Raw genomic sequence first — 26,081 nt, forward strand, 5'->3', positions numbered from 1 at the left:
AAATAAAAGGTAGGACATGTACTTTTAAGTTTTACATGTACTAGTAGTGACAAAGAGCCAATTTCAATTTTCACTGATGTGAGGCCTGCTCCTCTCATAGGCTTGCATTGGGAATTCCTTAATGCACTTTTAAGCTGTAATTCCTGATTAGAAATAAGTAGCTGCACCACGTTTCTAATCTTTGGAAAAGTAATGATAAATCATCTTTACTGCTGGTAAAGCTGGATTTAACATTACTATTTTAGAAATGCCACTATTAGAAAGTGGACATTTCTCTGCTCTTACTGCTCTATGTTCCTTGCAACCTGTGTCCAATACCCATCTGGGTTGGGTGACAGCTACACTTTGTACATTTCCTCTTGACAGCCACAAACACAGGAAGGGTGGGTGTGACTGAGAACTCATCTGCATCCATCTGCATTCTGATAGCTTTTCCTTGGCAGGAACAGAGAGGAGGAGCTGACAATTTACTTCAATAGGCAGTGTATTGTTTCCCATACAAAGGGCTGATTACCCCCTTCTAATAGTCTGGAGGCAGGGCTGGGATGAAAGGGGACCTGTGCACTTCAATGGCTTGCTTTGAAGTTACCCCCACTTCAAAGACACATTTGGGTATAAGTACTTGTGGGCAGATTTATGAGCCCCTTGCGCCACTTTTGCGTCACTTTTAACATGGGAAAAGAGACGCAAAAGTGGCACAAGGGGCTCATAAATCTGCCCCTTGGTCTCTGGCCCTAAGAAACAGACAGTACACTACTGGACCTGTGAAGATCTCTACCGGGAGTAAAGACTGCTGTGCTACAAGGATTGCCACTCTGCTTGACTGACTGTTCTTAAGGCACTGCTTCTCTGCTTTGCTGAGCTGTCCTGCTGCCTGCTGATCTCTGCCCTTCTGCGGACAAGCACTGGGCCCATCTCACTTGAACTTAGAGTGACTCCAAGGGTTTGCTGGCTTGTCTTCGGTTCTGAAGTCTCTGGACCATCACAGACTTCTGCAACCCTGCTGCTGGACTCTACCATCTGTGAGTCCTCCCTTGCCTGAAGTGCCAATCCAGTCCTGGACCTCAGAAGTGGGGTCTACAGCTTTTTAGCATCAACTTCGACACAGTGACAACTTTGTGCTGATCGTAACTAATGCATCACTCTTCAATACTGATGCAGGAGCTGTTCGCTGACATCACATCGATGGACTGCGCAGTTCAACGACGACGGACAGCAAAGATCGATACTGATTTAGCGCCTGCATCGTAAAGGGGTTCGACTCAAGAGCCGTAATCGACTGCATGGATCGGGGCTGCTGCTTCGCCTCCATTCACGGGATCAACAATGACGTGACACCTCCTCGACTCCTTGCAGCAATTCTTTGACATCGACTCTTGCTCCATCCAAGATACTTTACTACCAGGATGTGTCTGAGTCCTGTAGCCGGCCTGCCCTCCATCACGGTCAGCCTGAACTTTGCATTTACCCAAGTCTAGCCCGACTTGAAGTAACCCTTTAGTGATATTGACTTCTAAGTTCTATTTTTGGCTTATTCTTTAAAAATTCATAACTCCGGTTCTACTTATAGGATTTTGGTCATTTTGATCTTGTTTTATTCATCAAATTCTTCTCTATTTTGCTAAACCTATGTGTCAATTTTTTGTGGTGTGTTCATTGTGGTACTGTGTGTGTGTGTTGCACAATTACTTTACACATTGCCTCTTTAGAGAAGCCTGACTGCTCTGTGCCAAGCTACCAGAGGGTGAGCACAGGTTATCTTTTAGGGTGTATCTAGCTTACCCTGACTAGCATTGTGGTCCCTACTTGGACAGGGTGCATACTTCTGCCAACTAAAGGCCCAATTTGTAACAGAGGTGAAGACTCAAGTAGGTCTAGATACCCTTCCCCTCCTTCAACGATGGTAATAAATGTCATCTCACTCACTTAATGCCCATCTGCTTACATGGTTTAAGATGTGTTATGTTTTCAAGTGAAGCAGTAATGAACAAAGATATTTAATCAGAACATGAGGAAATAAATTAATCCTTTAAGATACAATCATACTGAATAGAGTATCTATTAGCAGAGTTGTTTTCTCTATCAAGTCATTGCAAAAGCAGTGGTTTCTCAAGTCTGTTACATCCTACTGCGGTATAGTAAGGAAATTGACCTTGCACTTAAGTAGTAATACATGTATAAATACACTTATTTGATAGAACAGTTGCACTAAATAAACATGTGTAATGGGCCACATCTATACTATATTTCCATGGCAGTGAAAATATATGCTGTCCTTAAGTATGTTATGTGGAACAACTGTGGTAATAAATGCACATTACAATATCTGTAAAGGTCAAATTCCACACTGATACCACAGTACACAGAGACAGACATACGAAGAACATGGTTCAATGAGTTTACCAACTCTTCTAATAGTCATGAGGCTACATACGTTTACCTTCCTGCGTACATGTAAATCTTTGGGACCTAGCTTGTTTTAAATATCGTTTTGTAAAAAACAAAAACACATGCAAAATGCCATTGCATAAGTCTCATAGTTGTGTAATATGCTATTTATTACCTTTCCGAATTCAACTCTTGCTTGTGAGCATTAATTTCTTTTAAATAACGCAATGCTTCGCAAATGATGTCAGTTTCAATGTGCCATCAGTCTTCTTTTGATACTGTCAATTAATTTCCAGATACTGCAATTACCGCGCCTTCTCGGGCTTGAGCCAAAGCAACCTTCCTTTCAGTAGTCACTTTCCAGTAATGTCCTTAGCACAGACATCAGGTTCTAGTAAGAGAAAGGCTTTTTTCAGATTTGTGCAGGGAAAACAGCGTTACTGGAAAAGGCCTTAACAATAATTTTGAGCGAGAAGTCACAAAAAGTGCAGTGCAGTGTGCCTGGGAGTCACTTTTAAACATCATCAAATACTTAAAAGGAGCTATCAATTTTGCTTTGAGGATGCTATTTCACTGTGAATTTTGCATCTTCCCAGGCGCATGAACCTGCAGTGTCCCCATCAATAAGCCCGGCTGCAGCCTAGTAAATGCCAGAAATGTGAGCAGCGGCATCAATAATTTATGAACTCATATGACTATAGTGGTAGTATATTGTGAATCATTCAATGTTCAATCATCAGAGGTGCACCCTGCCTGCAAAGCACAGCAAATAAAACCTTTTAACATCCTGGGAAGCTCTCTCATAATCAGTTTTCTGCCTGGACAGAGATGCATTTACAAAGTAAAGAAACGAATGCATAAACCCGGAGGCACAGACACCTTTGTAAAATGAAGCATCACAGACAGTGATATTTGCCATATCGCCCCCATTACACTGCAGTTTAATGTTATACCCAGACGTTATATTCTGGGGGATCCGATGAATAAAGGTTGCTGTCACTACTGGACCAGGTGCTTGTTTCTGCTATTCAGAGGGCATGGAGCCAGTGCTTAATTTGTGCAGGTGGAGGCATCATTTCACTTTTGTGGAAATTAGCTTACTTTTTAGCTTCAGAATTTGAGCAGGAGTAAGGGAGGCAGAAAAGGGGGAGAGAAGGAGGAAGAGAAAAATATAACAAACACTGGAAGACTACTAGGGTGAAATGAATCAGCAGAGTGAAATAAAGAGTCAGGGAAGCTAGAGTGGTTGAAAAAAGATGCATGATTTGGAATCAAAACTAGGCCTTCTTGGTGACCTGTAGTTGATATGATATTATGAAAAACTCTGGGCCCGGTCGGGTTCTCCTGGAAAACCAACAAGTCTGGTTCTCTTGAAAAGCGCTCTAGTGCCCTGGGGCCAAGTTCACGCTATAGGAAACTGCAAACAATGTTTTTCAAAATTACTTTTTACAAACTAAGCCCTGCACGTAGACAACCAGGCTCATTACAAACAGCCCATAGCCAAGGCACACCATCTGATAGGTCATGCTATCTTCACCGCCAGGTTTGTCCCTACAACAATAACCTAACTGAAGAATATTGGAGACAAATCAAAATAAAAAAATGTAGGTCGTCCTCTGGAGAACCCATAACACATACACAATGATGTACGTGCACCCTGAAATTCTGCTAAAGTACCAAATGTAAAGTTTTCCTAAAACTGTGACTAAATTAACTAAATACATAAATTGGTCAAGGAAAAAATTAGCTTTTTTTTCCAAATCGTGACTGGTTCTGAAATCTAATGAAAAATATACAAAACTGATGATGAAGAGCTGATTTATTCAGGAAAGTCAGAAAAAGCCTAGAACAAAAAAAACTTGATGTGTTTGAAATTGTTTTCTACATTTTAAAACTAACAAATACAAAACCAGAGGTTTGCACAGATTCCAAAGCAGTTCAGAGGAACAGACTCAACTCCATCCTAGAGCCTGATTAGAAAAATCTTGTGTAAATTATGAAAATATACTCCAAAAGGAAAACACCCATGTGTGGAGTAAGTTTATAACTTTCACGGAATTCACAAAGAATTGTAGGAGCACTGCCGAGAAGCCACGACTGCCACAAATCCCTTTGGGGCATATCATCAAGCCCCGGAGATAAAATTATCGCCACTTTAGCATCCGTTTTCGGACGGAAAGTGGCGATAATTTTATCGCCTAATCAGGAAGATCACGCTATCGCGTGAATCCTTGCATTATTGCACTTTCTTCAACACCCATCTTTGCATCTCTAATGAGATGCAAAGTGGGCGTTCCTGCCCTGACATTTTTAGAGAAATGTTGCTAAGCGACATTTTTCCAATTATCAATGGGCACGCTAACCTGCAGAGCGACAAGCAAAGTAGCGATAACCTCTGTTATCGCTACTTTCCTTACGCCTGCTTCAAGACTGACTTAGCCATGATATCTTATGCAAGGTGGATATCATGGCTAAGTATGCCTTGCCCTATCAGCAAGCTTTAGACAAACCTTGTGCAAATATCGCTGTATTTCCAGCGATAATCACACAATTGGCAGCTTGCGCTCTGAATTTTATCGCTTTGGAGATAAGCGTTGCTGATAGCACGCTATCTCCGCGATAAAATTCAGAGTTGGCCGGCGATAATTATCCTCGCTCTAAGAGCGCTTAGCGATAATTATCGCATGGCCTTGATGATATGCCCCCAAAAGTTTCGCACATACGTAACTAAGGGATGTAAATCTTTGCATCAGAAAGAATTTACATTTGTCTCTTCATTTCTCCATCAGGAAATCATCTTTTCCAGTGGAGAATATCCGTTTACTGCATCAGTACTATAATTTCACATAGAATGTGCAATTACTTTTTCCCTTGAAAGCAGCATATGGATGAGTAATTTCAGGATGGGAAGTCACCTCTAGAGGCTTCACGAGTAGACAGAAAATCGTAGATTTAGCTTGTGAAAAGGGCTTACAATGTTTATCCACATTCTCAGCATTCCACCACTACTTTCTTCAGCACAAGATCCACATTATGAGTCCTGGGGATTTAACAGTACTGGGTCAATCTTTTACTGAGGTGGTAACCCCGAGTGGATTTTTCCATTCCAAGCAGGGTGGGGAATGTTGTACGGATGTGATTTCACTGCACCTGAACACCAGGGGGCAGATTTATGAGCCCCTTGCGCAACTTTTGCGTCACTTTTAACATGGGAAACGTGACGCAAAAGTGGCGCATGGGGCTCAAAAATCTGCCCCCAGATATTTTCCCCATTAATAACTTGAGAATTTTGTACAGGAGTGCAGTAATTTCACACAACCTAGAACCTGATATAAAGGCCAAATACCATCTGATGTCTGATTTAACCTGGCACTTGTAATGAGTGCCTAAAATGTAGAAACTGAGAGACAAGTTTTAAAGCAGCAAAGTGACTAGTGCTCGCATGCAAAAAAATATCTACAGAGAAAATATGAATGTACAGAATTGGTGAGATTTAGAGACTGTAGTGTGAAGATACAGACAGAGAGGGAATGAGAATAAAGCCTTTTATTCAAGAGCACCTCACCTACACAACCTGATGGCATTCCAGTCCTGGCTCGACTGAGAATGGCATTTCCAGTCAGATCATAACCAGCGTAGAGGGTAACGAGACAACAGAGAAATAACTGCATATTTACCAAACATCTTCCTCCCCAAAGATATTACAACAACGACAAAACAAACGTGGGCAATAATACAAAAATCAATAAATATTGTACACAATAAAATACATGACATCTGCTAATTATGACGTAACCCAGAAAAACAATCAACCCAAAAAATAAATATACAAGTATGCAATATTCCTGTAATGCATACATACCCCTTGTAGAGAGCAACTCTGTTGAGATTCCATATTCTACCATCTTCTACTTTAATGCCATTGCAAAATATCTTAAACACTTGGGGCCTCATGTAGGTAAATAAATTTTACCGGTTCTTAAATACCGAGCCGTACCGAATCGGTAAATTAGAATCGGTAAGTTACATGTAGGTAAAAATTCGGTAACAGTTACCGATTCGGTAACAGTCGGTAAATACGAATCGGAATTCACCGATTCGGTAAATACCGAGGTGATAATTACCGAATCGGAAAATACCGAGGTGGTATCTACCGAATCGGAAAATACCGAGGTGGTATCTACCGAATCGGAAAATACCGAATCGGTACGTACGGATTCGGTAAATAACATCACATGACTTGACGAAACAGCTAATCCTGTGCAACGACAGCCCACCCAACCAGGAACTGCCCACACCCAGGCAGGTGTACACAATTAGCCGAAGTGGCCACACCCAGGCAGGTGTACATAATTAGCCGACCCTGGAGAGGCTCGGAGTGCAGAGGAGAGGCAGGGAGCAGTTGCATGTGCGAGCGGGAAACGAACAGCATGTCCAGCCAGAGCACACAGAAAGACGGAGGGGAAAGGAGGAGGAAGCTCAAATTCAGCCCCAAGGAACTCCAGGTGCTGGTGGAGGAGGTGGTGAAGCAGCACCAGAAGCTGTTTGGGAGGCAATCCCTGCAAGTGCCTGAGGCCGAAAAGCGCAACATATGGCTGGCCATCCAGGCGCAGGTCAAAGCTGTGGGAGTGACCCACAGGGAAATTGAGGTCCTCAAAAAGCGCTGGTATGACCTGAGGATTGTGACCAAGAGGAAGATGGGCGACATCCAGAAGGAGGCCAGCCAGACCGGAGGTGGAACCAACAGGGCACCTGCCCTCACCGAACTGGAGGAGCTGGTGGCGGCCACACTCGAGCAAGAGAGCGTCGTGGGTCTTGGGGACGCCGACAGCTCTGCCAGAGCCGCAACACACCAAGGTAAGACGAAAGCACAGCAATGTAGCCGCCCCTACCCCTATCCCACATCCCCCATTGTGACACGAGAATCACACTGCAGTCCACACGTGTCAGTGCAGACAGGCAATGCATTCCGGGAGATGTAGTCAGGGCAACACTAACCATGACGTAAATGTCACAGGGCAACAAGGCATGTCACGCACTCGAGGCACAAGGAGACAGAGGACAGATTGGAATGTGAAATGATTTATTGTGACGCTTGCAATGCAGCCCTTCGGGGACACTGAGCCAATGTTGTTTTTCTGTCCACAGATGTGACATCATGCAGTACAGGGCATGCTGCAGGGGAGACGGCACACCGGCCACAAAAATCACCTCTAGCCAGCACGAGTGCAGACCAGGGAGCAGGCCCACTTGCAGCCGCACCACCTACGCAGCCAGCCTCGCCGCACACAGAGCCAGCATCACCTCACCGAGAGCCAGCATCACCACCACCAGAGCCAGCATCGCCACTCATGTTCGATTCACCGGCCACATCTCCGCTTGCAGGTGTGAGAATGAGGAGGCGTCCAGCAGCCAGGCTACGAGCCTTAGACACCTCGTCAGACGACAGCATGGGCCCAGAAGACCGCACCGGGCCCCAGGAAGGGCGCCATCCCACTGTGCCCCAAATATCACAGGCAGCACAGACGGGAGCAAGAGGGCGCCGCAGGTCGCGTGTCCAGAGTCCACCAGCACCCACTGACGGCCATGGTGTCTTCTTGGGGCTCGAGGGCCAAATGTTGAAGCAACAGCGCCTGCAATCAAAGGCAGTAATGTCAGTCCAGAGGCACATGCGGGTGATGAGGACAAGCTTAGTCAACATGGACACAAACATTGGCGGCATGGCTGCGGGCATTCGGGACATGTCCCAGTCAATCCAGCAGTTGTGCAGCAAATTAGATGCTGACATCGAAGCACGGCGCCGGGAACGCCAGAGAAGGGACACTACCAGCAGGGCACTCAACCGTCTGGCAACTGCGACTTCCCTACTTTGCCGGCGCTCTGTGACGATGCAGGAGGGCCTAACACAGTGCTGCAGCGACCTGTCACGGGGGATGGTGCAGGTGACAAGTGCACTAGGGGTGCTATTGACAAGTCAGGCGTCGACAACTGCTGCAGGGGATGCTGCGGAGAGCATCGACACCAGCAGCAGCATCACACCCCCCGTCCCCGAAGCACGCAGGAGCAGCAGGCGGCTTGGGGTTGGCTCTAGTGAGGATGCACAGGCCGTGCAATCCACCACTGCAGCGCGTATGCGCAAACATTGATGTGGCCCTGCTTATCCACTTGCCATTGGGTGACGTAACCCTGGACATACTCATTGTATAGATGGCATATTGCCAGATTGGCCTGTTCATGTGTTCATGGCGTGGTGCCACATTAAACTACGTCATGACTTCTCACGACTCGCTGTGTCCCCTCACTTACTCAGAAATAGTTGCATGTGATCTCTGCCCGTCTCTCTCTCCCATCGATTGCAGTTGGCACTCTAGCTGCGCTGCCCTCTGGCTGGCCTGACTCATCCTCGTTGTCCTCAAAATATGTTAGTTCCACATCTGTACCTTTTTTCGTGGCAAGGTTGTGCAGCATTGCACAAGTGGCAATTATCTTGCAGCAGGTGATGGGTTTGTACTGGCGTGCGCCTCCGCTCTTGTGGAGGCAGCGGAACCTGCTCTTCAGCAGTCCAAACGTGCGCTCCACCACATTGCGTGTAGATTTGTGGGCCACGTTGTATCGTCTCTCACTCTGGGTTGCTGGGTGTAGGTAGGGAGTGAGGATGAATGAACGGCATGCATATGCACTGTCGCCTGGATGAGTAAAAGGGAACCATCAGTTACATGCCTCTATACACTCTGATTTGCAGGTTTCAAGGGGCGTCACTGTTACTTACCCAGCAGGTATCCCTCTCCGAATTCTCCGGCTCTCAGTCGTGTGTAGATCCCACTATTCTGGAAGATGTAAGAGTCGTGGGTGCTCCCAGGAAACTTTGCAACAATATCTGTGATGATGTTCCCTGCATCACAGATCACCTGCACATTGATGGAGTGGGTGGACTTCCTGTTCCTGTAGATGTGCTCTGTGTCAGCTGGAGGACAGATTGGGATGTGTGTACCATCAATACAGCCGATGACATGGGGGAACTGTGCCATGTGATAAAAGTCTGTTTTTGTTTTCTGCAGTGCAGCCTGTGTGTTTGGGAAGCTGATGTAGTGGTGCATTCTCTGCATCATGGCATCCAGGAACTTCCTGAAGAAACGTGACAGGCAACTCTGGGATACCCCACCCACCGCAGCTATCACCACCTGATAACTGCCGGATGCCAACAGATGTAGGCTGCAGAGCACCTGCACATGTGGGGGTATGGCGTGCGCCCTTCTTATTGGCTGGTCCAGGAGTGGGTGAAGGTCCCTGATTAAGTCCATGATGGTTTCGGGGTGTAGCCTGTACCTCTCATGTATCTCTGCATCAGTCAGCTGGAATAGTGTGATGCGCTGTCTGTAGATTTGTTCCTCCCGTCGCCACACCCTCAGTCCTGCTGCCTGTAGACGTAGGCGCCTTGCAATGACGTACATGGCGGCCATGTTGTCCACGCTGTTGCATTTTGGGATTGCTTATGTGCATTGTTGATGGTTACCACCTGCTTTCCATCCGTGTTAATTACCGACTCTTATTTACCGATTTTCCTGGATTTCTTAATTACCGACTGCTCCTACATGTCATTTTCAATTTTTACCACTTCATATTTACCACTTCATATTTACCGATTCGTTAATAATGTATTCGGTAAATATGAATCGGTATTTTAGAATTCGGTAACTATGAATCGGTATTTACCGCCTCATATTTACCGAAAAGTGGTTTTTGGACTCCTACATCTCACTTGTCTGAATACCGGTCGGTAACGGCATATTTACCGAAAATCGGCCGTTACCGACCGGTATTTGGCTACCTACATGAGGCCCTTTATGTGGACCTAAAAACGTAATTCTCTCCTGATCTTTTGATATTTCTTATTGCCACAACATCCCCAGTCCTAAACATACGATTTGAGACCGCCTTGCATGGACCATAGTTCAATTTCCCATTTGCCACACAGCTCGTTTCTCTAGCAATACTATTGTCAGATCCCCAGTGAATACTGTAGTCCTTTTCCCAAGACATCCAACCTGGAGACATTTCTGTATTTGCCTTCCTACTCCTGAAGAATTCAAAAGGCACTTTACCTGTAGTGGAATGTGGAGAAACACTGTGCACATGCAAAATATTCTTCAACCCTTCCTTTCAATTCCTTCCAGCACACCTCTCCAATTGTATGCATTCTTTTATTACTCTATTAAGTCTTTCCACAGTTCCATTGCCTTCAGGTTGATACAACGGACAACTGCTATGATTGAGACCTTTCGGATGAAGAACATTTTTCCCCTCTAAATATACAAATTGTGAACCATTGTCTGTGAGAACCTTATTTATAATCTGCTAAAAATCTGTAATCCTCTTCATTTCTACACCATCCACAATTCAAATTTCCATCTAATGTGAGAAGTGATCAATTAGAGCCAAAAGAGAATTACAAGATTTGCCACAATGTAAAGGTCCCACAATCTCTAAAGCAACAACTTCTCATGGTTTGCCGGGGAGGTCCCTGTACTCCATGGGAGGATTTCTCACCACAAGAACCTTATCACTTCTCACGCAGTCCTTTTATTCCATGGTAATCTTTCAATGTGCACATTCCAACATTCCATGAAACAACATTAACTCCTCCTTTTTGTATGGGCTTTTTAGATACACAATGTTTGAAAGCAACTTCTTTTTCGGACAGACCTCAGTACTATTGATGCAGTACCCCAAATACTCTATTTCTTCTCGTAAGTTTGAGGGTTAACCCATTTTCCTGTAATATATTCAAAGCTTCTCTAACTCTCGCATCATACATCCCAGGCTTTTCTCCAAAAATCAAAATAATTTCCAATACAACTGATGCATCATTCTTTGGAATACAGCCGCCACTGAGAATTGCCTAAGCGGCATGCATACAAATTGGTATGTACGAAAAGGAGTGATGATTGTAGTAAGGTCTTTTGCATCAGGACATTGTCTCATTTGATGATATGACTCTGCCATATTGAGGGGCATATGTACAAGCCCCTATCATCACCACAGCGTCACTTTTACAGACATTGTGGTGGTGATAGGGGCTGAGCCTTATTTACAAGGCATCATTAAACCACTTAACATGGCTTAATGCTGTCTTGTAAATAAGGCCCGCTTTCACGCTATGGTTAGGGTGAAAAAGGTGGGCAGTGGTTGTTGCGGTGGGCGTTCCACCGCACACACATTTGTTTTGACGCTGCCCCCTATGTACAAGGGTGGCGTACATAGGAGGCACTCCCAAATTAAGACCAGGGAAAACCTGGTCTTAAGATGGGGGAATGAGGAGAAATGCATTATTTCTCCTCGTTTTTCTTTTTCCATGTGTGCTACCTTGTGCAGCAAACATGGAAAAAGCAAAATGCCATGGATTGTTTATGTACAGGAAGGTGTCGCTTCTTGTACATAATATATCCTTTAAAAAATGCAATTTTGTGACTTTCATGTGTGCTGCACGAAGCAGCAGACATGACAGTAACAAAATAACATTTTAGGATTGTTTATGTACAGGAAGGGACACCAACCTGCACATAAACAATCCTTCCCTGCAAGGGTGCCTGCGTTGGCCCTAAGTTGCTAAACGTAATGCCATCGCAAGGGGAAACACAAGGCTGCACCACATTCTTGTAAATATGGTGCAGCCTTGCGTTTCAGAAGTGGCTGACAAAGGCGTTAAGCCAGGAAGGCTAACGCCTCTCTCCACCATTTCCTTGTACATATCCCCCTGAGTGTGGGAAACCTCTTACCTCCATGCAGTATAGAGACCATTTTTATAATGCTTGGCAGTGGAAAACAATCAACATTCACACACTTATTCAGAGTCCTATATTCAACATATAACCTTAAATCACCTGATTGTTTTGAAACCACCACAATGGGGGCAACCCATTCAGAGCAATGTATTGGCTCAATTATGCCTTCAGCAGACAACTGTTTTAACTCTTTCTCCACCTTTGCCCTCACTGAGATGGTTATCGATCTGACTTTGCAAGGCCCCAGCAAATAATTCTCTTTTAGTCTTATCTGATGAATATATCCTTTAAGAGAACCTATTTTCTCAGCAAAAACATTCGTAAAGTCACTTACAAACTTGGCTATGAGAAGATCCTTTGTCATCTTCTGCAATTCTTTAATGTATTCTTCTCTAAGTCTAACAGGAGGTAATGCACTGATATTTAAAAAGACACCCAAATCCTTTTGATGATGCCAACTCAACACACTATCACTTTTAACCGGTACATATACCTTACCTCAAATGTTGTTGCATCAAAACCCAACTTCAGCCTAAAAGTACCTTCCTAACTTAATGATCTGCTACTTGGAATCACTTCTGGTTTCTTCTACTCTATTTTTTCAACACATTTTTTATCAGACACATAGTTGGATATCAAAATCCACCAAGCACCAGAATCTATCTAGGTGTCAATACGTAAACCATCAATGACAATAAAATCCTTGGGGTGTTCTTTTTTCCCCATCTCTGGAATCGGACAAAATGCAATTCCTATACCGCCTTGACAGATTCAAACAATACTTTGTTAACCTTTACATTATTATTGTTTAATCTGCAGCATTTAGAACAATGCCCTTTCTTGTTGAACAACTTCCAGAATACATTTAAAACAGGACACTTCTTAAAAGAAGCAAAATGACCTACCATACCATATCAATAGCATGCTTCTTTAAGATTTGTGAACAGAACTTGAGGAGCTTTACTCTTATTCTCATCCTACTTTAAGTCCACCATATGAACTGTGGGTTTGCTGCTTTTGTTCAATTTCTCCACACATGTCAAAGAATATCCAACTTGCTTTGCAATAAATATAACTTCACTCATTGTGGGATCATATTTCAAAAAGAGATCTTGTCTCACTTTTTTGACACCTTATCATAAATTGATCTCAAATATACTCTTCTCTTGTAGATCCAAACTTACGGCAAGAGGATTACTTCCTCAGACTGTTAATGGAATCCTCCACTCTCCACATCTTTTCTATTTCATCCCAGAAATGCTACTTTTCAAGTCCTGTCCTAACTTTGGGAAGAAAGTGTAGATCTGCTCTCATTATACAAATCTCAAACTCATTCAAATCTTCTTCTTCCTCCTCCTCTAAGTCAGGCAAATTCTCAAATACCTCCTGGCCATCACATCATAAAGAATGCATTAGAAGAGATGTTTTTCTCTCTGGATTAAATTCGAATCGCACACTTTAGCTTAGTGCACAAATGTTTTTCCCCTTAGACCACTTAATGCGAGGTCTCCTGGCCACATCAGGAAAAATGGTGGAGCCACCATGTTTTACATGTCAGGTTCTGTAAACCCTGATATGCAAGGGAATATGATACATTTGAGAAATCTGAATCTAAGTACTCAGCTACCGTTAGAAGAATTACTCCACACACAAGGTGAGATCCCACTCCTAGAATTGACTCCAGAAATTGTTCCTCTGATGGCCCCAGGAACTCCCAGCATGATGTTCCAAGGCCGGCTCATCTGAAATCTAAGAAGGATTTCCTAACACCAGTGTCAACGGACACCGAATCCAGTTTGATGAATGAAGGCGAGGGGTCTAGTATTTAAAAAAAATGTCCAGCATCATGTGAGGATTAATGTAGGCTGAAAACCAGAAGTAGCAGACTGTAAGTCTTGAAGTAGCAGACTCTGCGGGATCTATTAGGATGGCGGTCGGAAAAGCAACCCGACCACCATGGAAGCGGAAACAACCGCCGGTCGCACAATGGGATGAATGGGAGAGCCAGCGGAAAAGCTGAAGCACAGCCACCGCTGCAGACGATCCATAAAAAATATGATGGACGAAGCAAAAAACCACAACAAGGCCAAAAAGTGCACACAGAAAACCAGCCATGGCCCCCAAATACACAAAACACACCCCAATGACACAACCACATGGCACAAAGAAACACACAAATCCCAGGACAACACACGTGACAGTAACACCCCAATTGGCACACCCACGTAGCTGAGTATAAAACCAGCCCCTTCCCTGACCACAACCCTTTGCAATACTCTATGAGAGGAGGGACACATACCCCAGCTGACAGGAGAGGCAAAGGACACAACATCACTAGCCTCACCACACACAGCACCATCACCACTTCCACATCTGTACCACTAACCCCCTGCACAACACACACCATACATATCACAACCATAACCACCACTCACACTCCTGCACCCACAACCACTTTACACACCACACACCATGGCCACACAGAAAATGCCCAAATTCACAGAGAGTGAGTTGACAGTCATGGTAGATGGGATAGTCAGAGTGGAACCACAGCTCTTTGGTAGCTTGGTCCAACAGACACCATTAGCCACAAGGACACAAATGTGGGCAAAGATAGTCCAAAGGGTCAATGCAGTAGGGACCACCCCAAGATCAAAAAAGAAGATCATGAAGCGGTGTGATCTGAAGAGGGTGCTCAAGGAGAGGAGGAGCAAGAACCGTGAGCTGGCTAAGAGGACTGGCGGTGGCCCATTCCACAAAAACCATTCACACTATGGGAGGAGAAGGTGCTTGCCATACTGCATCCAGAGAGTCTCACAGGAGTAGCCGGGGGAGTGGAGGCTGGTAAGTACAAACAAATGACTACCACCACTCTGCTATGTACTGTCTTGCACAACTGCAAAGCTACACCACCGAGGACAAATCCCATCCATCTGCACCACAAACTCACAAAAACATGGCTCACAGATCCAACATTCACCCACTCCCATTCACCCCAAACGTAGCTACCAACATTACCATGGGGGCACGTGTACAGGCAGACAGCACTACAACTCCCACCAGGCCCCCTTGTCCCACCGCATCAGCAAGATGGAGCCCTCCACCCACCCCACCCGGAAGCATGTGTCAGCCATTACATTACCTTCATCAAACTAACAAGTAGGTAGCCATCTTCACAGTGAGGGTGTCTGGGTGTGGGAGTCCTGCACTACTACTCCCACCATGCCCCCTGTCCCACAGCCTAGCAAGATGGATCCCTCCTCCCACCCCACCCAGAAGCATGTGTTAGCCATTACATTACCCTCATCAAACTAACAGGTAGGTAGCCATCTTCACAGTGAGGGTGTCTGGGTGTGGGAGTCCTGCACTACTACTCCCAACAGTGCCTCTGTCCCACACCTGAGAAGGATGGAGCACTACCCCACCCCTTAAGCAGTTGGAAGCCAGCACAGTACACCAAACAAACTTACAGGTAGGTAGACATCTTCCCTGGGAGGGTGTTTGTGGGTGGGAGGTCTGTACCACTGCTCCCGCCAGGCACCACACCTCCCCCTCAGCAGGATGGAGCCCTCCCCCAGATGCAGTTGGAAGCCATTACGTCACCCTCATCAAACTAACAGTTAGGTAGCCATCTTCACAGTGAGGGTGTCTGGGTGTGGGAGGCCTGCACTACTACTCCCAACATTCCCTCTGTCCCACACCTGAGCAGGATGGAGCACTCCCCCACCCAGAAGCAGTTGGAAGCCATTACATCACCCTCATCAAACTAACAGGTAGGTAGACATCTTTACAGTGAGGGTGTCTGGGTGTGGGAGTCCTGCACTACTACTCCCACCATGCCCCCTGTACCACAGCCTAGCAAGATGGATCTCTCACCCACCCCACCCAGAAGCATGTGTCAGCCATTACATTACCTTCATCAAACTAACAGGTAGGTAGCCATCTTCACAGTGAGGGTGTCTGGGTGTGGGAGTCCTACACTACTACTCCCACCATGCCCCCTGTCCCACACCGGAGCAGGATGGAGCACTCCCCCACCCAGAAGCAGTTGGAAGCCATTACATCACCCTCATCAAACTAACAGGTAGGTAGACATCTTCACAGTGAGGGTGTCTGGGTGTGGGAGGCCTGCACTACTACTCCCAACATTCCCTCTGTCCCACACCTGAGCAGGATGAAGCACTCCGCCCACCCCACCCAGAAGCATGTGTCAGCCATTACACTACCCTCATCAAACTAACAGGTAGGTAGCCATCTTCACAGTGAGGATGTCTGGGTGTGGGAGTCCTGCACAACTATTCCTACCATGCCCCCTGTCCCACAGCCTAGCAAGATGGATCCCTCCACCCACCCAACCCAGAAGCATGTGTCAGCCATTACATTACCCTCATCAAACTAGCAGGTAGGTAGCCATCTTCACAGTGAGGGTGTCTGGGTGTGGGAGACCTGCACTACTGCTCCCAACATTCCCTCTGCCCCACACCTGAGCAGAATGGAGCACTCCCCCACCCAGAAGCAGTTGGAAGCCAGCACAGTAAATCAAACAAACTTACAGGTAGGTAGCCATCTTCCCTGGGAGGCTGTTTGTGGGTGGGAGGTCTGTACCACTACTTCCACCATGCACCCTGCCCCCCCTCAGCAGGATGGAGCCCTCCCCCCCAGAAGCAGTTGGAAGCCATTACATCACCCTCATCAAACTAACAGGTAGGTAGCCATCTTCACAGTGAGGGTGTCTGGGTGTGGGAGGTCTGCACTACTACTCCCAACATTCCCTCTGTCCCACACCTGAGCAGGATGGAGCACTACCCCACCCAAAAGCAGTTGGAAGCCAGCACAGTACACCAAACAAACTTACAGATAGGTAGCCATCTTCCCTGGGAGGGTGTTTGTGGGTGGGAGGTCTGTACCACTACTCCCACCATGCGCCCTGCCCCCCCCCCCCCAGCAGGATGGAGCCCCCCCAGAAGCAGTTGGTAGCCATTACATCACCCTCATCAAAGTAAGAGGTAGGTAGCCATCTTCACAGTGAGGGTGTCTGAGTGTGGGAGACCTGCACTACTACTCCCAACATTCCCTCTGTCCCACACCTGAGCAGGATGGAGCACTCCCCCACCCAGAAGCAGTTGGAAGCCAGCAGAGTATACCAAACAAACTTACAGGTAGGTAGCCATCTTCCCTGGGAGGGTGTTTGTGGGAGGGAGGTCTGTACCACTACTCCCACCATGTGCCCTGCCCCACCCTCAGCAGGATGGAGCCCCCCTCAGAAGCAGTTGGAAGCCATTATACCACCCTCATCAAACTAAGAGGTAGGTAGCCATCTTCACAGTGAGGGTGTCTGGGTGTGGGAGGCCTGCACTACTACTCCCAACATTCCCTCTGTCCCACACCTGAGCAGGATGGAGCGCCCCCCCCCCAGAAGCAGGTGGAAGCCAATACATCACCCCCATCAAGCTAACAGGTAGGTAGACATATTCACAGTGAGGGTGTCTGGGTGTGGGAGGCCTGCACTACTACTCCCAACATTCCCCCTGTCCCACACCTGAGCAGGATGGAGCACTCCCCCACCCAGAAGCAGTTGGAAGCCATTGCAGTACACCAAACAAACTTACAGGTAGGTAGACATATAATTCTGGACCGTGACCCCACTGAGCAGGATGTAAGCCGCCACCACGCACACACATGTGTGACATAACAAACCCAAATGTGGGCACATTACAGGTAAGTAGCCAGGAAGTGCACCCACCCATTCATCACAAATTAAATGGTGCATATGACAACACCAGCCCTCTCATTGCACAAAGAGGCATACCTACCCTATTGCCAAGCACAGTGTGCACACAGGTAAGCTAAGGAAACTGTCACAGCTACCAAAGTGTGACTCACCAATGCACAAGTAGAAGAAAGTCATGGCACAATCATGCACAGCACCTATTTACATGTGCAACAAGGACCATTCGAAAAATATGAAAGCATGTGTGGTGGTACAAATCAAGATATGCACATGACAGGACAAAGGTATGCAGGAGATGACAATGGCCAGTCGTGGTATCTAGTACGTGTTCCTCTAGTTTACGATTGTAATGTGTTGAATCCATTATGACCAGCGCTCCCCCTTTGTCAGCATTGAGAAATGTGATGTTATGATTGTCAGCCAAGTGTCTCAATAAAGCTTTGTCTTTGGAGGTCAAGTTGACCTCCAAAAACTAGAGGAACACGTACTAGATACCACGACTTACTCTATACTAGAGGGCAACCCTACTTCTCAAATTCAGTTGGCCTTACAGAACATTTTGGACAAAGCAGTCCGTGATGGAACCATTGGTGAAAAGGAACACAAATTTCTGACCCAAGATTTTCCGACAAGTCCCACCTTAAGAATGTTGCCTAAGATTCATAAAAATCTCGCTGATCCACCCATGAGACCGATTGTTTCCACCCGTGGTTCGCTTCACGATACCCGAAATGCATTGGGGACTATTCCGCAGATACTTTAATCAATTTTGATCTTTTGAATTCTCAAATCTTTGGATTATCTCATGACTACAATGCAGTTGATTCCATGATGAACTATCAATAATAAACATTGATTTGCAAGTCTCTCCAAACCTTTGGTTATCTTTGATTGGCGCCGTCATCGCCCACAACTGGCTGTGCTTCAGGAGGGACACCACCCAGCTCAGAGTGGCGCAACTGGTATATTATTGATTACGTCTTGGTTTAGAGGACGATTCCTCCCAGCACGCCCAAAACTCTTTTTCTTTTAAACAACTTTGATCAACTTCTGCTTAACTGGTGTGCGTGGTATATCATCCATTCAACATTTAACTTGCCTGTGGTGGCACAAGCCCGACATGGGTGCAATCAATGGCACCAACAACATTGGGGATGTGTCCAAGGGGATAGAAGTCTCCCTTCACAGCTGGCAATTCAGCACCCCTGGGGAAATGGATGTATCTGTCCTTGTAAAGCATCATGGCGGACAGTACATCACGCAGCACCATGCTGAACATCGGTTGTGACATTCCACCAGCGCTGGCCACTATCTCTGAGGAACGATCCAGTGGCAAAAAAATGCAGTGCCGCCATCACCTTATAAGTAGGGTTGAAAGCTGTTGGATATGTTCTGCGAGGCTGCAGGTGGGGCTCCAACAGATCACGAAGGGTTTTCAGGGTGGCTCTGTCCAGGCGGCATTTCCGTATGATCACAACATCCTCCATGTACTCCAGCACCTTCAAGTGACGAATCAAATTTGGCCTCCTCCTATTTGAGATGATAGTGGACACATGTCAATGCAATACATCATGAGATGTGCACAGCACATCACGTTCTGGCTGACACAATGACAACAATGACTGACATCAATCTTGACTAACAGACCAGCTCACATGTAGGGACACCTTCATGTACACAAAGGCCACACCTGTCAACTTACACAAGACAAGTACCTCAAACACCACCTTGGTCAATGTGAATGCACATAGGTATATGGCCACATTTCAAATGGGCACGCCTGGGAGTATAGCATCCAGCATATGTGTAACTAATCAAACGCACTGTCTCATACCTAGCTGCTGTACCTGTCACACCTCAATGCGTCATTACAACCTGGCACACATCCATCACACAATGACCACAGTCGGCGCTGGAATGATGGATGTGTGCATGAGCAGACATGAAAGGCAATGCAACATAGTTCATCATTCATTGAGACGAGCATCGCTGTGATTGCCATTGCACCTCAACACATTGACATATGTACACATTGCAGAGTCCAGAACAACACTGTCCTGCCTACACCAACATCAAATCCATAAGTGACATGTGAGTGGGTACAGGCCAATCTACGAAACACACACACAAACATGGCATGTGTAGCCATCAGTGGAATAAATGGAACAATGGCATAGTGTGCACGATGATGTTCCATTGACCATGTTGGCACTGTGCCCTGTTGATGTTTGACAGATGGCCATTGCGATTGTATGGCACCCAAATTGCGGAAGCTACCACCTGGCCCCGGCGTTGTGTCACCAACACCCCCATTCACACAAGTGCGGTAGTGATAGGCATGGAGACATGGGGAAATGGTGGTTGGCATGCTCCGCCGCCTGAATCGTGGAGCCTCGTGCCAATGTATGGCACCCAAATCGCGGTAGCTACCGCCTGGCCCCAGCAGGTGTGTCACCAGCACCCCCATTCACACAAGTGCGGTAGTGATAGGCATGTAGACATGGGGAAATGGCAGTTGGCATGCTCCGCCGCCTGAATGGCGGAGTCTTGTGTCAATGTATGGCACCCATATCGCGGTAGCTACCGTCTGGCCCCGGCGGTGTGTCACCAGCACCCCCATTCACACAAGTGCGGTACTAATAGGCATGGAGACATGTGCAAATGGCGCCGCCGCTAAAATCACGGTAGCGCACACCGGGCCCCTGTGGTGTGTTACCACCATTGAGCATGCCCTTACAGCCAATGGGAGCCATCATTGATAGCTGTGGCATGATGCAATTTTGAAAATTGCGGTAGGCGTGCTCCTCCTCCGCGGAGGTGGACATTGGCTGCATTTGAAAGATGCACCATTGCGGTAGCGCACCCCAGGCCCCAGTGTTGTGTCACCACCATGGAGCATGCCCTTACAGCCAATGGGAGCCATGATTGTGGTGGCATGATGCAATTTTGAAGATCACGGTAGGCGTGCTCTGCCACCGCGGAGGCAGTCATTGGATGTATTTGAAAGAGCCTGAGACAGACCTGGACCACCAATTGCTGCAGCTTGGCACCTTTGAAACGACCCCAGGGGGCTATATATGTGTGGGAGTGAGCCTCAAATTTCCCCTGCTCCCAGAGCCTGCTGCCAGAAGCCCCTCACCTGCTGCTGCCTCTAGGGACTGCTGCTTGTGACCCCTCACCTGCTGCTGCCTCCAGGGACAGCTGCCTGAGACCCCTCACCTGCTGCTGCCTCCAGGGACTGCTGCCTGAGACCCCTCACCTGCTTCTGCCTCCAGGGACTGCTGCCTGAGACACCTCACCACCCAATTCCGCCGCTGTTGTCTCATGTCCACAGTAATGGCAAGGACAGAGAAGATCCATGCCAGTCCCTTCACGAGGGAGGAGCTGGAGGTCCTGGTGGACGAGATGCTCACAGAGTACCCAAGGCTATATGGTTCCCCAAATGTTGTGGTAAGTCTTCGACAGTGGTGGGGTAGGGCAGGGGGGCCACACATGTAGTTGGACTGATGCAGTATGTGCCTGGGAGTGTGGGATAGTGTCATGCACTGCCTGACATGCTGTCTCCAGGGGGAGGGTGTGTGTACCCAATGCCACAGGTTTGCCTCCCTGCACATGTATGTATGAGTGACCTGTGTTGTGTTATCAGCCATACAGTGACACAGGAGGTTGTTCATGTTGTAGTCAGGATAGTGATTGCTTGGCTGGATGGCTGGGTGTGCCCCTGTAGTCCATCTCAGTGTGAGCCCAGCTGGCCTGCACAGTCCCTGCCTACAAAGACAAGGACACCTCACTTAACCTACAGAGTATGACATCAGTCTTTTCACATTGCACTCCAGCTATGGGCCATCTCAGCACTGTATTTTGCACACAACTGCCCTTGTGAATGGCATTTTGTATTTGTGAGATCATGTCCCTCAATGTGACCACCATGACACATTCGTCTATTCACAGGACAGGGACATTGATGGCTGCGCAGTCTTGGACACAGTGAGTCCACCCCCAAACACAGGTTAACATGTGATGTATGTGTTGCTCAAGTCAACAATGGACTGGAGATGTGGGCAGGCTACATAGGTGTTTCAGAGCTGGCATCCTGCATGTGCGTGAGATGTGCAGGGACTGTGTTTCCCCTCATACTTGCATGCTTTAACATCAGCTTTTCCCATGCAGGTGTTCCATGTGAGCTGTACTATAGTCTCTGATTGACATATCGTTGGATATGTGAAGATTTTGTATCTTGCTGCTATACTGATAGCTGTCGGTACATGACACTGTGTCACTGATCATTTCCCCCTCTTGTCTCCCATGCCTGCAGCTCAAGGTACACCAGCGTAAGGCCATGTGGAGGGCCATTGCAGAGAAGGTGCAAGCTCTGGGGGTCTCAAACCGATGGCGCACCCACTGCCACAAGACAGAGATGGGACGACATCAGCCGGCTGGCAAAGAATGTGGTGGAGATGACCTTGGGGCTGCTTCCTCGCACTGGGCGTTTGGCAAGGCGCAGCATGACACCACTAATGGGGCACATCTTGGCAGTGACACAGCCTGAGCTGGATGCATGTTTGAAGGAGCATCAGCAGCAAGCCAGGGGTGAGCATTTGGGAGGTCTGACTTTGGCTGGGAGTGGCTGGATGTGTACAGAGCCTGTGCCAGCACTGGCCTATGTGATGTTGGTAGTGTGATGCTGTGGCATGTAAGTGGCTGCTGGCCTGGGTGCCGGTGGCATGCATTTGCCCTACCTGTACTTACAAAGGTGAATTGGATGCTGTGCCTTCACATTACATTCTGAGTTGTGCTCTTCAGGTTTATTCTGTATTGGGTAGTCTTGGGAATCCCATGGGAGGGAACGGCAGTGTACCCGATCTGACTGTGCGTTCATCAATGCGTCCATTGCATGCACCTAGATTGGGGAGGCCTACACATCTGACAACAATGTGCACCATTCTATTGTCCCCAAGGTACGACATGGTGGGTGGCATGGGCTAATTTCCATTGTGAACTGTCATGTTGTAGCCTGGGTCTGTGTTCTCCCCTCCTGTTCCATCCAGATCTGTAATTGGCAACAAGTATCGTGCCCCCATCATGTCCCTAGGTGTGCTCAGAGCTAGTTGTGTGTCTGTTTGAACAGAGCCACAAGCAGGGTGTTGTGCTGTGTGGTCATCACATGGCTCACTCATGCCTGAGTTTCCAGTTTCCACGCACTGCTTGAGTCACTATAGTGAGTTGGCACGATGTGATTGCACAGGGTGGTGTGCAACATGTAGATTTGGTCATCTTTTGTGATGCATTGCTTGCATATGTTTACTCTGTTGCTGTCACTGACCTGACCCTACATCCCTCTCTCTCATGCAGCATCAACTGTGGTCACGATATTAAATGTAATTTAAACTGGAGCTCAACCCCTGATAGATAAACAGGCTTAAATTAGGAAATTATGTAAAGCATTTAGAAGTACCAACAAAGTTGAAAACACAACGCACTACAAATCCCACTGCAATTTATGAAAATGAGCAAAATGTCCCCAAATTTGAAGTAAAAATAGCAGAAAAGGAAAGCATAGTGCCAATGGTAGGCAATTTTTGCTACAGCTCAGACCTCCATGCTCCACCGGATACGCCAACTAGGTTCAACCGGGGCAGAGGTTTTATCATGGCACTTAGTCTGTTCTCTATGAAAGTCGAAATCCATCTGCGGGACAAGGCACCACGCTTTATCTGAGGAAGACTCCATGATGTTGGATAGGCATTGAGTGAGGTCCCAGTGAAGCCTTTGGGTTTGGTGGTAAAGCTCAATGCAGGAAAATTTAAATTTCGGATCCAGCCATGATGTCCTCTCGGTCGTAGGTTAGCTTTGGCATCTTTGGTACCTTTGTATTCAGTCTCTTTTTCGGAGCTCGCCAACCTCCAGTGAGCAAGGCTGCAGGGTCAGCCTGGCCTATAGGGCAATCAGGCAGTTCTCAATTCCTCTACACACCTATGTCCCATTAGGAGCACATGCATTTTGTAATCACTTAACTCATTTTCAGGAAAGCAGCAGTACAACATTTGGCAGTAAAATAGAATGATAGTTACCTGTCACTATGTAAAGTATTACACAAACTAATATATACATTGGGTGATGTCATCAGGGATGTCAGCAATAAAGTCCTTTGAGATATAGCAGTGATATCATAAATGATGGCATAGAACACGTCATGAATGATGTAACATGTAAAGTCATAAGGAGTGCATTGCGGGTGCTTAAGTTATAGTACTATGTAACTAGGGAATTTCTGTGGGGTTTTCTTTCGTTTAAAATGTTATGTTTTTCATTGAAATTTTCGCCAAATTATAGCGTCACCTTAACCTTTTTTTTTCAGTGATAATATATACGTGTTAAGTGATTTATAGAACACACTAAAACCTGTTCAGTTGTCCTGCAAGAGACTAGAACCAAGATGAATATTTATTGACAATAAAGCCAAGTTTTTCGTTTTTTGTGAAAGCATACATTTCCAGAAGATTCCCACAAGGTTATTGGAAGCTTATTGCACATCTTTGCTTTCACTGAGAAAGAACTGCCATCCTTACAAGCCCGTTTAAATCTTGGAACCAACACAAGGGTAAGCCTGGGCAGAGTTCATTGAATTCCGCTACATGGAACTCCGCGAAGTGAAAAAAAAACTCTGCCAAGCAGCACAGAGTTCCGCTAGCGGCAGAGTGAGTTGCCTCGAGCTTTTTGCTTTGACTTTTAGTGCAGGGTGTTTGCCCCGTGCTATAAAATCAGCACAAAGAAAATCTCACACATTGCCAGAGGTTGCTGCTTTTTTCTGCCGCTTGAGTAGAAGATCTACTCGAGAGGCAGCTTCCTCAAAGCAAACAGAAGGTGTCTCAGCACGAGCGCTTTGAGGAATCTCGCAGGTAACAGGTCTAGGGTTGGATTTTCCTTGCTTGTGCTCGCCAACTTACCATTGGTGTGCAAGAAGAAACTGTGCTCTGCAATGCAGAGTGGGGATTCTCGGAACTCCACGAGTGCCGCAGATCGCTGAATGCGAAAAACTCTGCAAACTCCCAGAACAGAGCGGATTTTACGGCCCACAAGGGCAGCAGCTAAATATCTCAACTTGCAACTTAGGACATTGTAGTAGAATTTGCTTTTGATGTAACCAGGACCAGATCCATACAGCGCTCTATGAACCAAAGACAGGTTTAAAATTAATCTGTTTGATCACTAAAAGCCAGTAGTAGATGTTAAGAGCTCTTGAGGTGAAAGTTTATCTGGGCAGCTCCAAAGCCAGTCTTATAAGTGATCTGCTACACAGGCCAAGGCAGAGGGCACTGCAGATAGTCTCTTGGGTAGGTCAGCACAGGGCACCCCACGCATGGAAGTAAATGGATATATATGTATATCCGTCACCAAATTCAACTGTAATAGAATCAAGCCACTCAAAGCTGCTGGAAAATGTCATTTATTGCCAAGAAAGTGCTTCTCAGGGGATGCAACATGTTTCAGCTCAGAAGGGTCTTGATCACATGATCGTGCTTGCCTTTCCATAGTACAATATGTGACCGCCACAATATAAATAGATAACAGACAGTTAGAATTGGGTTACTGGTTGACTAGGGTGTGAGCACTGGTCAAGCAGCAACCAGAATCCTAGACAGGGTAATGCACAAGCAAACCCCAAATTAAGCTGTGCTCAGCCCTTTGGTAGCTTGGCACAGAGAACTCAGGCTTAACTTGGAAGCAATGTGCAAAGTATTTGTGCAACACTTCAAACAATAAAACAGAGAAAATATCATAGAAAAAGATTCCACACCAGATTAGAAAAAAATTCAGCTGATTTTAATAAATAAAACAAGACCAAGATGACAAAAATCCAATCAGTTGAACCAGAGATGTTGAATGTTAACATTTTTAAAGCAAATAGCGCCAAACAGTAAAAAGCAGCAACTGTGGCTATCTGGTCACCCTGGACCAGGACAAAGTCACAAGTGTTGCGTGGATTTGCGTCTAAAATGCGGCATGAAGCTGAAGTACTGCATCAGTTCCAAAATGCATTGAGGCTGCGATGTGAGGTCCTGTTGCACCATTGTTGAGGATTCCATTGACTGGCTTGCGATGGGAAGTCTGGTGTCGAGGATGCAGCGTACATTGTGGGCAATGCGCCAGTTCCAAAGAGCAGTGAGGCTGTGATGCAG

The sequence above is a fragment of the Triturus cristatus genome, chromosome 11, assembly GCF_964204655.1.
Source record: "Triturus cristatus chromosome 11, aTriCri1.1, whole genome shotgun sequence".
NCBI classification, from domain to species: Eukaryota; Metazoa; Chordata; class Amphibia; order Caudata; family Salamandridae; genus Triturus; species Triturus cristatus.